Genomic DNA, 13,394 nt, shown 5'->3' on the forward strand with positions numbered 1-13,394 from the left:
GTGTCTGAGTCTGTCTCTTATTCTGTATCCCAAGAAAAGGAGAAATAAGCATTCCCAAAGAACATGGATTTACATATCTTCGAATTCTCTTTTTCTCAGGACAGACTATTTCAAATGACTTGTGGCAGGTAATTAATCTCTCTTGATTAATGTTAACTATTTCTACTTGAGTCAGATTCAGTTGGGAAGATTTCCAACCACTAATGGTCATTCAGTTGCACAAAAATCAGCTGAGAGCTTTCTCCCACCACTTTCTCATAGACATGCATGTAAGGCTGTATATCAATATATGTTGAATAATGAAAAACTAGAAATTTTAAATGACTGGCATAACTTGGTATGGTCATAAGGCTGATAATAGGTTTCAATTGAATCACACTACTATAAAACAAAAAAATACAAAGGAACAGTCTTCTCTGGATTCCACATATAATAGACACTCAATATACATTAGTTCATTGAAAACTACATCTAGCTTGGATTAATTTTAAAGCATGTATCTATTAAGACAACCATTTCTGTTTTTTTCTGCAACATAGCAGAATAGTGGCTTTGCCAGCTTGCCTCATGCATTTGGAAAAGGCAAAATAATGTGTAGAGATTCACACTGTGAAATTTTATCCAAGAAAGAACATGGGAGTTCAACACAAAAGTGAAAAAATCTTTGGATACTCTGAAAAATAAGGCAAGCAGCAGTCTGCGGGGTGGATCTGGTGGAAAACTGTGAGTGAATCCCCAGTGTATAAGATGGGGAGAAATTGTCTCTGTGATACACACTCCCACTGGAGAGTCAGGCAATCCAGGCCATGGAGGAGCTTCTTGACTTTACCAAGCCCTGATCTGACTTGGGGAGCAGTAAGGAGACTGTGAGAAATAACGGCAGTGGGAAGTACCCCACACACACTCTCAGACATGGGCGCTGATAGGAGAAAGCCATTTTTGACGCTAACTCATAGTGGGTTGTGTAAGAATGTGCCAACAAGCATGGGTTGCAGTCACTGATTTGGAGAGTCTCTGGATGGGAATTTGCAATCTGGTTTTGAGTAGGAGAGGTGAGTGTGGCATGGGCTCCAGCTATGGGTGCGGGAGTTAGACGCCTGACATGGATTGGATCTGTGTCCCCACCCAAATCTCATGTTGAATTGTAATCTCTAATGTTGGAGGTGGGGCCTGGTGGGAGGTGATTGGATCATGGAGGTGTTTCTCATGAATAGTTTAGCACCATCCCTTTGGTGCTATTCTTGTGATAGTGAGTTCTCATGAGATTTGGTTGTTTAAAAGTGTGTAGCATCTCCCCACTGGATCTCTCTTGCTCCAGACTTGCCTGCTTCTGTTTTGCCTTCTGCCATAATTGTAAGCTTTCTGAGGGCTCCCAGAAGCTGGGCAGATGCCAGCATCATGCTTCCTGTATAGCCTGCAGAACCATGAGCCAATTAAACCTTTTTTCTTTATAAATTATGAGTCTCAGGTATTTCTTTATAGCAATGTGAGAACAGACTAATACAATACCCTCCCTTTGTGGTACTGAACTGGGAGGGTTTTAGTCTGATAGCCACAGTTTTGACCTGGGCAGGAAGCTTTACAGCTTGAGGTAGTTTTATGGTCTGAAGACAAACTTCTTGTGACTTGCTGCCAGTGTCAGACTGCAGGAGAGAGCCTTGCTGGGTCAGGGGCACGAGAACAAAGTGGGTCCCACTACCATATCCCACCCCTCCTGTTTCAGAGGTAGATCATGAGACCAGGACTACTGAGAGTTCCATGGCCTTACCCATCATCTGAAATGCCCAAGAACTTCTCCTGATTAACAAAGGTCAAGCATAAACTCTATTGCCACCATCACAGTTGGCTCTCACTTTTAGGTGCTACCTCTTGGCCTAAAGGTTGGTCTACACAGTCCCTTACAACTTCTGCTGACTCTAGAGCACAGAGCTCAAGAAGGAGACAAGCTTTGCATTGCCTCTGTTACCACCATTGCTCACAACACCCAGGCTACTAAAGAGGCCTTGAGCCCACTCACCCACCCAGTACATCACTACTACACCTGGCATTTAAGAAAGCTACCACACAGGTTACTTATAACCAAGGAAATCATACAGAATCTATGCCACTGAATGTACCCAGGAGCAAAGCCAAATGACCCTACTCAACAAATACCATAGTCGCATCCTCAAGAAAAAAAAGTCCCACCCTAATGAAGGTAAAATTTTTAAAAAACTGGGCTGAGCACAGTGACTCACACCTGTAATCCCAGAACTTTGGGAGACTGAAGTGGGAAGACTGCTTGAGGCCAGGAGTTTGAGATCAGCCTGGCCAACATGGTGAAACCCCATCTTTACTAAAAATATAAAAAAATTAGTCAGGCATGGTGGCACACACCTGTAATCTCAGCTACTCAGGAGGCTGAGGCACAAGAATCATTTGAACCTGGGAGGTGGAGGTTGCAGTGAGCGAGATTGTGCCACTGCACTCCAGCCTGGGCAACAGAGCAAGACTCTGTCTCAAAAAAAAATTCTGGAAATGAAAAATTCATTGAAAGAATTACAAACACAGTTGAAATCTTCAATAATAGACTAGTCCAAACAGAAGAAAGAATCTTAGAATGCAATGACTGGTCTTTTTTTTCTCACTGAATGAATCCAGTGAGAAGAAAATAAAGAAAAAAGAATTTAAAAGAATGAGAAAGCCTTCAAGAAGTATGGGACTACATAAAAACAAGCAAACTGACAAATCACAAGGGAGAAGAAAAAGCAAAAAGTTTAGAAACACTATTTGACTCACACCTGTAATCCCAGCACTTTGGGAGGCCAAAGTGGGTGGTGGGCAGATGACGAGGTCAGGAGACGGAGACCATCCTGGCTAACATGGTGAAATCCCATCTCTACTAAAAAAAAACACAAAAAATTAGCCAGACGTGGTGGTGGGTGCCTGTAGTCCCAGCTATTCAGAGGCTGAGGCAGGAGAATGGTGTGAACCCAGGAAGCAGAGCTTGCAGTAAGCCGAGATCGTGCCACTGCACTCCAGCCTGGGCAACAGAGTGAGACTCCATCTCAAAAAAAAAAAATTTGAGAAAATAATTGAGGAAAACTTCTCTATTCTAGCAAGAGATTTAGACATTCAGATACAAGAGGCCCATTGAACTCTAGGAAAATATGTTGCCTCACCACAACATATAGTCATTAGATCATCTAAAGTCAACATGAAGGAAAAAAATCCTAAATTCTGCAAGAGAAAAGCATCTAGTCACCTGGTACAGTTTGGATGTTTTCCCACTCCAAATCTCATGTTGAAATATAATTCTCATTGTTGGAGGTGGAGCCTGGTAGGAAGTGTTTGGCTCACGGGGGCAGATTCCCCATGAATAGCTTTGTGCCCTTCCTGAGATAATTAGTGGTGATGGATTCACATGAGTTCCAGTTGTTTTAGAGTGTAGCACCTCCCCCATCTCTTTCTTGCTCCTGCTCTTGCCATGTGACACAATAGTTTTCATTCACCTTCCTCCATGATTGTAAGTTTCCTGAGGCCTCACCAGAAGCCAAGCAGCTTCTGGTGACATGCTTATACAGCCTGCTGAATCATGAGCTAAATATTTTATAAAATACTCAGCCTTGGGTATTTATTTAAAGCAATGCAAAAATGGCCTAACACATCACCTATTAAGGAAAATCCATCACACTAACAGCAGACTTCTCAGCAGAAACTTTAGAAGCCAGAAGAGATTGGGATTCTATTTTCAAAGTGCTTAAAGAAAAAACTGCCAACCACTAATCTTGTATCCTGCTGGAATAAGCTTTATAAATGAAGGAAAAATAGTCTTTCCCAGACAAGCAAATACCCAGGGAATTTGTTACCACTTGACCAGTCCTACCATAAATATTAAAGGAGTTTTAAACATGGAAATGAAAGGTCGATATTTGCCATCATAAAAACATATGAAAGTATTGTCAATGAAAAGAGTCAAACTCTGTAAAATATTTGAAGAAACTTATTCTGAGCCAAATATGAGTGACCATGGCCCATGACACAGGCCTCAGGAGATCCTGAGACCATATGCCCAAGGTGGTCGGGATGCAGCTTGGTTTTATATATCTTAGGGAGACATGAGACTTCAATAAAAAAAAAATTTAAGAAATACATTGGTTTGGTCCAGAAATGCAGGACAACTTGAAGCAGGGGCTTCCTGCTTATAGGTAGGTTTAAACACATTCTGGTTGACAATTGGTTGGGTTTATCTAAAGACCTGGGATCAATAGAAATGAATGTCTGGGTTAAGATAAAGGACTGTGGAGACCCAATTTCTTATTTGCAGAGGAAGTCTTCAGGTACTAGGCTTCAGAGATCGTAAGTTGTAAAATGTTTCTTATCAGACTTAAAGTGTGTGTTGATGTTAATGCCAGAGAGGTATAATGAGGCACAACCAACCCCCATTTCCCATCATGGCCTGAAACAGTCTCTCATGTTAAATATTAAAAGAGCCCTGGTTGAGGAGGAAGTCCATTCAGATGGTTGAGGGGGTGCTTAGTATTTTATTTTTGGTTTACAGTATAAAACACACAGGTCTTAGAAAACAATCACACAAAAAGGACAGAGAAAGAAATCAAATGACAAAACAACAAATGACCAAACCACAAAGACAGATGGACAGAAAAAAAACAAAGAATCTACAAAGAAACTAGATGACAATTAATAACATAATAGAAACAAAACCTCAACATATGGGGTATATTACATATATATGTGTGTGTGTGTGTATATATACACACAAACTACATACGTATATATACATATATATATAATATACATAATGGAAAACTACTCAGCCATTAAAAGTATTATCATACCTTTTTCAGCAACATGGGTGGAACTGGAGGCCATCATCTTATGTGAAATAACTTAGAAATAGAAAGTCAAATACCATATATTCTCACTTATAAGTGGGAGCTAAATAATGTGTACACATGTACATAGAGTGTGGAATAATAAACATTGGAAGCTCAGAAGGGTGGGAAGGTGAAAAGAGGTGAAGGATGAGAAATTATCAAAACAACACTCATTATTTGAGTGATGATTATGCTCAAAGCCCAGACTTCACAACTGCATAATACATCCATGTAACAAAACTGCACTTGTACCCCTTATATTTATACAAAAAAGTAAACTATTTCTTGTGTGCTTATTATTTTCTTTGGGTATGGATATTAAATTAACCTTTTCACATGGACATGATTTTACTTATGACCAATTGGCTTCATAATGGTACCTGATATTTTACTCTTATTTCTCTCTATTCCTAAAAACTTGAACTTTGTCTACGTTTTCTCATTATTACTGCCATGACAAAGTTATCTGGAATCTTAACAGATAAAGCCTTTTCCATGAGTGTAAATTTTCAGATGTTTTTTATAGGTATACTTTGGTAAACTCCCCTCCAAAAAACCATTCTGGATGGTTTCTATAAGTGTGACTATATCCTAGATATAGTAAGAAGAAAAGATAAACTCAGATTAAGTAAATTCTTGAGTAGCTTTAGCTCTAAGAACTTGTAACTTTCTCTAGCAAATACTACTGTAATATGCTAAATTGATGGCAAGCATTCTGCCACTTTGGTTAAAAATGCAAATAAGTTACTTTTACATGACTTGTTAGCACCACCAACTCCCTACAAAAAAGGGAAAGATATGACTGAATCAAAGAATCTTAAATTTTAGATTACATTGTGAACATTACGAATCTCATAATGAAGAAACCCTACTTCTGAAACATGCAAAAAATATTGTGACCTTACAGAGAATATCAGCAAGTCTTTAAAATATAATACTGTTTTAAGATTGTATTTCTTTCAAACAGTAGTACACCACACTTGACATGAAAAATCCACTTCTTGCCACTTTCTTCCTAAGGCAAAACAAACAAACAAAAAAAAGAAAACGCTGTCACTTTTGGATAAATACAGTGATGTAAGATATAATAGTATCAAAAGTATACTTATAACACTTTCCAGTGACCCTGCAATAAAAATGGAAAACTTGCTAAAGAATGTGAGGAGCATAAAAAGACAGAAACAGGTATTTTGACAGATGTAATCCCTGTCATCCCAAAATTTTAAGAGGCTGAGGTGGGAGGATCATGTGAGGCCCGGAGTTTGAGACCAGCCTGGGCCACATAACAAGGCTCCATCTCTACCAAAAAAAGAAAAAAAAAAAGGAAAGCAAGAAACAGTTATTTTACAATAACACATCAGTGGTTAGAATCTCTCAGTTCCAGGCATCCAAATTCCAAACTGACATATTCTTGGGATGCAGATTCACATACTGTGATGATGACCTGAAATAGTCTTTGACAAGCCAGAGAGGTATTCTACGCTAACAATTTTCTCTTACTTTCCTTGTGGTATGAAGCCTACCAACTAACTACAATATAAACCGTGTTTAGCTTCCTTACCCTTTGGATGACAATGCCATATTTGCCATGCTAGCTAATACAGTAATAAAGGAACCCCCACACCCCAAAAATAGTTTCTCAAAAGTGAAGAAATGTGTTAAGGAAGGAATAATCAAGTATGTCAAATACTTCAAATGCTGTTGATAGATGAAATTTTGCAAACCTAGAGACTTCAGACATACATTTATTTATTACCAAAGACTGGAGAGAGTTCCTAAAACTGCACTTCAGATAACCCGGGTATCATGTCTGGGAGACATCGTAAAATGGGATTTTAACTTAGCAAGTTGAAATCTCATCAATTAAACGGTAACTTGTCTGGCCAAAGATTCTGTAAACAGGTGGGGATGGTTAGAATGAAATATAGCGAATGGGACGGTCAAAGAAACAGTATGAACAGTGTAAGTCCTATGCTCTCCAAGAGAAAGACACTAAATCTGGGCATCTGACAGTAAGGATCTTCAGCAGACTCCTGTTTGAGGCAGGATGTTACACTGGCCGCGCCATGGCCTGGATAATACCTCTGTCTACAATTCACTTCCCTTTGCTTTGATTGCATGCTCCCTAAACAATTACCTGGCTTCTAAAATTCAACTTCATGCATGCCCTGATACAATGCAGAGGTGCTGTAAAGGCAGACATAAATATTTATATCATTGGAAGGGACTATCTTCCATTTATAAACTAGCAAACTGGTATTACAGTTTGCACATCAGACTTTGGAAAGTTTTATTAGCTGAACTAATTCCCCTAATTTATTGGCATCCTGATGAAATTAAAATTCAAGCCTTGTAAAACTGAGGGCCTAGACTTAAGGACTGTGAAGCCATCCTGAGTGGTTTTGGTCTCCCCAAGTTATTCTCATCTCCCTTCTCAAACAACAACCAAATCCATCTACTTCTTTTATAGCAACCAATCACAATCACACAGAGTCCTGAAAAGAATTATTATTTCTGCTTTACAAATTAATATTTTGAGTGGTTAAACGAAAGTTTTCCAAATGTGGCCCAAAGACCAAAATATTAATATCTTCCAACATTCTGATTTCAAAAAATAAAATAAGTATATCTTGTTCATTTTCGTTATTCCTGGGGCATAGAAATTATCTAGGCAATAAGATTAATATGGAAAAAGTGATTAAGAAATTCAAAAGAACAGATTACATTTTCATGTGTGAACTGCCTGAAGATAAAACGACATAGACTAGGTATGTGTGTGCATTTCACTATGTTCTACCTCCTTCAATAATTGGGGGCTTTTTTCAAGATTCACAAGCTAGGTGAAAATTATTGCTAGTATGACTCACTATTAGTGATGGAAATGTGTCATACCCTTCAGATATGCTAGGGAAGAAAAAAGGTCAAGAACTATTTTCTTTCACATACCCAGGTAAACCATAAGGGAAAAAAAATGTTTTTAACCTTATCAGCTTCCAAGAAGGAAGCAGGGATAGGAACTCCTTGAGAATTCATCATTTATTATCACATAGCTGAGACAGAATGCGAGACACAATGAGCAGATCCGGCTCCGTACAACCACATATAATCTAAGCCAAAGAATCCATGGCATTATCCCAAACACTTTACTGTTTTGTGTCTACAACTTAGTTTCTTCTGGACTAGGAAAGGGAAAACTTCCTTATTTGTCAAGCTTAGTTTTTTTTCTGGACTAGGCAAAGAAACACACTTGACTGTGATCAAATCTGTTACTATATTTCCACCAGTCTTCTTACCCCGTTGATCATTTATTTCCCTCATTTTCAGGAAAACATGTCATTTTTCTAATTCTACAAGATAAATGGCATGTGTATTATGAGCTCAGGTATATGCACATACACACACATTATCATAAGCCAAATCCTACCACTTACAGTAATTTTCTTGACCCTCGATGTGGCCATTCCCCTGTAAAAGTCCAGTATCTTGGGGCTGGGCATGGTGGCTCACGCCTGTAATCCCGGCACTTTGGGAGGCCAAGGCGGGTGGATCACGAGGTCAGGAGATAAGAGACCATCCTGGCTAACACAGTAAAACCCCGTCTCTACTAAAAACACAAAAAAATTAGCTGGGCATGGTTGCGGGAGCCTGTAGTCCCAGCTACTCAGGAGGCTGAGGTAGGAGAATGGCGTGAACCCAGGAGGAGGAACTTGCAGTGGGCCGAGATCGAGCCACTGCACTCCAGCCTGGGCAACAGAGCGAGATTCTGTCTCAAAAAAAATAAAAATAAAAATAAGAGCCAGGCATGGTGGCACATGCCTGTAGTTCTAGCTTCTTAAGTGGCTGAGGTAGGAGGATTGCTTGAACCCAGGAGGTTAAGGCTGCACGTGAGTTATGATCACACCGCTGCACTCCAGACTGAGTGACAGAGTGAGACCCTGTCTCGAGAGAAAAAAAGTAGCTCAAGGAAAATAGTACCTCTTATAGGTATATAAAGTAACCAATATATAGCTTTATAGGTATATAAAGGTATATAATAGTACTTCTTTATATAAAAATATGCCTCTTTATAGGGGGCAAAGGACATGAACAGACACTATTCAAAAGAAGACATACACTTGGCCAACGAGCCAAATGAAAAAATGCTGAATATCACTCATCATTAGAGAAATGCAAATCAAAACCACAATGAGATACCATTTGACACCAGTCAGAGTGGCTAATATTAAAAAGTCAAAAAATAACAGATGCTGGCAAGGCTGTAGAGAAAAAGGAATGCTTATATACTTCTGGTGGGAATGTAAATTAGTTCAGCCACTGTGGAAAGCAGTTTGGTTATTTCTCAAAGAACTTAAAACAGAACTACCATTCAACTCAGCAATCCCATTATTGGGTCTATACCCAAAGGAATATAAATTGTCCTACCATAAAGACATGTGCACACTTAATGTTCATCACAGCACTATTCACAATAGCAAAGACATGGAATCAACCTAGATTACCATCAACGGCAGACTGGATAAAGAACATGTGGTACATATACATCATGGAATACAATACAGCCATAACAATGAACAAGATCATGTATTTTGCAGCAACATAGATGGAGCTGGAGGCCATTAGCCTAGGCAAACTAATGCAGGAACAGAAAACCAAATACCATATGTTCTCACTTATAAGTAGGAGCTAAACATTGAGTACACATGGCCACAAAGAAGAGAACAATAGATACCAGGGTCTACTTGAGAGTAGAGAGTGGAAGCAGGGCAAGGATCAAAAAACTACCTATCAGGTACCATGCTTATTACCTGGGTGATGAAATAATCTGTACATCAAACACCTGCAACACATAATTTACTGTATAACAAAACTGCACATGTGCCCCTGACACTAAAAGGTTTTTTAAAAAATAAATGTATCTTTTTTTTGAAAAAAAAACCTGGATAATAATGCATTAGTACATTATTAATATGAGCATTTGAAGACAGAAAGAGATTCAGTGATGAAGAATGGCATACAGAACAGTCATATAGAAGGAAAGACCAGTAATTTTCTTGACCCTCGATGTGGCCATTCCCCTGTAAAAGCCCAGTATCTTGGGGCCGGGCACGGTGGCTCACGCCTGTGATCCCGGCACTTTGGGAGGCCAAGGCGGGCGGATCATGAGGTCAGGAAATATAGACCATCCTGGCTAACACGGTGAAACCCCATGTTCTGATTTTCTATTTGTTCATTCATTGCATGAAACCCATCATATTTTAGTTGAAAATATTCTGTATATTCTGATTTATTCACTAAAATATAAGCTCTATGAGGGCAGCGTTTTTTGGTCTATTTTGCTTAGTGTTGTACTCCTAGAACCTGAAATGAGCAGCACAAAGTAGCTGCCCAATAAATATTTGTTGAAAATAAATATTGCTATGTTCTAGTTAGCTGAGTATTTACAGTAGAGGACTCTTAGGGTCTTTTCCAGGCATGAGAGCCAGTGATTTTTATTACCATAGACCAAACTAGTTTTCAGGTTTTCAATCAGGAAAGCAAAACATCGAGCAGGAGTTTTGGCAAATAGCAGGGATTGGAGAGAGAGGGAGGAAGGAGGGCAGGAGGAAAGGATGCAGGAAAGGAGAAGAGGAAGGGGCAATATAAAAATTTTGTATATATTCCTCTGAAGGAAATCTGAATTATGACAAGACAACTTATATAAAATGAAAATGCATATAGTATTAGGAAGCATATAGGGTCACTATACAACTGCACCCTTACCTTCTTACTTTTCCATCCTTAGTTATTCTCCATAAACTTCCCTTACTCTTAAAGGCCTCTATCTGGTTGTCCATCTGTTCTTCCCAGGGTTCTTTTTCATTATGACTTAAGAAAACATTACTCAGCAATCCTTTTCACCTTCTTTATCTGCAGATCTATTATCTGTCCTTCCTGGATAAGGAGAGGAAGAGGAAATTGTCCCTAGTATTGAGATGTACATGGGATGAGGCCTGCTTCTCTTATAGACTCTTCCCTGAATCCATTTCCTAAATTATATCAGGAAGGGTCTCCAAAATTCTCATTTTCTCCCTCCAGGAGTAGAACTATCATCTAACCAATTTTCTACACTCATCTTCTTTCCTACAGAAGTCTTATAAATCCTGTTTAGGCTGGTAGATAATAACTACAGTACTTATTTATGTAGGGTGAGTTAGTTACATCTTATAAGAAAATTTCAAAGCTGGACAAAATCTAAGTATTGTTCCTACTTTATATAGAAATCAAATTTAACTCATTCCCTGCAAAAAATAAATGTTTTTAAAAAATTAATACAATTTTTGTTCTTAATGATACACATTAAGCTGCTAACATGTAATAATAAGGCAAAATCTGATAAACATCTCAGCAGTCTACTAAATTTAGCATTCTGTGTTATAAACACTTTAGAATTTCAGAAGTTTTTTGTAAGCTTGATAGTATGAGTTAAATATGAAGCTATTATATTTCTCTTCTCTCTGATTAAGAAATGTACCAATGAATTTTAAAGTAAATACGGTAATAATGTATTATACAGCATTATCTCTTTCAATAAGAAGATACTGGCCTTAACTACCACTTTACTGAGCCATAAAACCTAACTCTATGTGTTCATTCATTTTTTTTTTTTTGTTCACTGTTAAATCCCTAACACTCAAAACATTGCCTATCAGTTAAATGCGTAAATGAACAAATATTGACTATGTACCTCTTATAGGCCAGATACTGTACTAGGCTCAGGAATGCAGCAATAAACAAGACCCTGCTTTCATGGAAATTACAGTCTAGGAGAGACAACCATGTAACTATTTAACCATAATTCTGATAAAAGCTATAAAGAAAAAGTATAAAGTATATGAAAACAAGATCTAATATTGCTTGAAAAGTCAAAAGAGACTTTTCTGAGGAACAGATATTTAAGCTGGCACCTTTAAAAATAGAGTAGGATTTAGTAAAGGGAAGAGTGAAGAGAGAAACTATTCCACATAGGTAAAACAGGACATGTGAAAATCCAGAGGAAGCTAAGTGTGTATTGTCCATCCTCCAAGAATTGAAAACAGATCAGTGAGATTAAAGAGGAGAATTGTTAAAAATAAGGCTGGAGTGGAAGGCAGAGCTCAGATGATACAGGGATATTGTAAATTTTTAAAACTTCCTATTTTCTTGATGCCTCAAGATTCCCACGAACAGGCTATGAACACTCTGTCTGGGCAATCAGGTGCACCAGTGTGAGAAGGCTGGTTCCTGCCACAAGTTCCCATTTTTGTATTCTGACTGTGACCTAGTGACATTCAAACACTCCAATGAAACACTCTCATGCTTTTTGCTTATATACTGTATCCTGACCACCAACAAAGGCCCTTGTCACAGGTCCTTCCCCTGACCCTCTCTCTGCTCCCCATCTGCTTGGTTGAGCTCACTCCCTGAGAGTTCCTCCCACATACCCCCTGCATGGCATGCCATGCCTCCCTCTTCCAGGACTTGTCAGTATAATAAATCTCCTTCATTTTCACATGCCTCTCCATGGTGTTGTTACACGTCTGCATCTGACCGATCATCAAAAAATCAAACAAAACAAAAAACCCAACCCATTTTAAGTAACACAATTATTCCTTACAACACAACAGGAGAAAGGGGATCAGGATATGTCACCCCAAAGTATGCCACTTTGGCATAAAGATTTTGAGCTGAAAGCAACTGAGAATCAATAGATGTAGGAAGAGTTCTTTGCTGTCCCCTTAACTGCCTAAAAGCAGGGCATAAATTACACTTTGTGAAGGTGTCCTCTGTACTCCGTGGACCAGGAAGAGGAGTGACTTATCACTGGAGATGGAGAGTCAACACTGAGATGAGTTTGCACAAACAGACCTAACTAAAATAACCCTTATCCTCTATTAGTTCCCCCATGTATTTCCTAGTCACTTCCCCACAATTTATCTCTTAAAGTCCAAACCTCCTTTCCTTTATTAAAAAGATACATAAACTCCTAGTCTAATTACCTCTTTGAGTTTCACTTTTCTGTGAATATTCACGCATGTAAACATTAATAAAAATTGTGTCTTTTCTCCTGTTAACCTGTCATTTGTTAGTTTGATTAACAGGCCCCCATTCATTGAATATAAGAGGGTAGAGGAAAAGTCTGTCATCCCCAACAAGGGCCTTGTAGGCTGTGTTAAGGACTTTGGACTTCATACTAAGAGTACCGAGAACCAAGGTGTGACAATCAGATTATAAGGAAAGTACAATACTACAGGTGGGAGATGATACTGCCTTTGATTAGAGAAGTTTCAGTGGAGATGGAGAAGTGGGTGCATTCAAGATCTATTTAGGATATATATTTCAGAACAGGGTGACTGAGTATGGGAGATAAGAGTTCCAAGGTGTGATACTGATATAATATAGATGTGGTCTCTGTCATTGACTCCTGGCACAGAGCTCCTAAAACCCTTAGAAGGCAGCTATGCTCACCACTGTACCATCAACACACCTAAGATGCTTGGA

This window comes from Theropithecus gelada, chromosome 7b, assembly GCF_003255815.1.
Source record: "Theropithecus gelada isolate Dixy chromosome 7b, Tgel_1.0, whole genome shotgun sequence".
In the NCBI taxonomy this organism is placed as follows: Eukaryota; Metazoa; Chordata; class Mammalia; order Primates; family Cercopithecidae; genus Theropithecus; species Theropithecus gelada.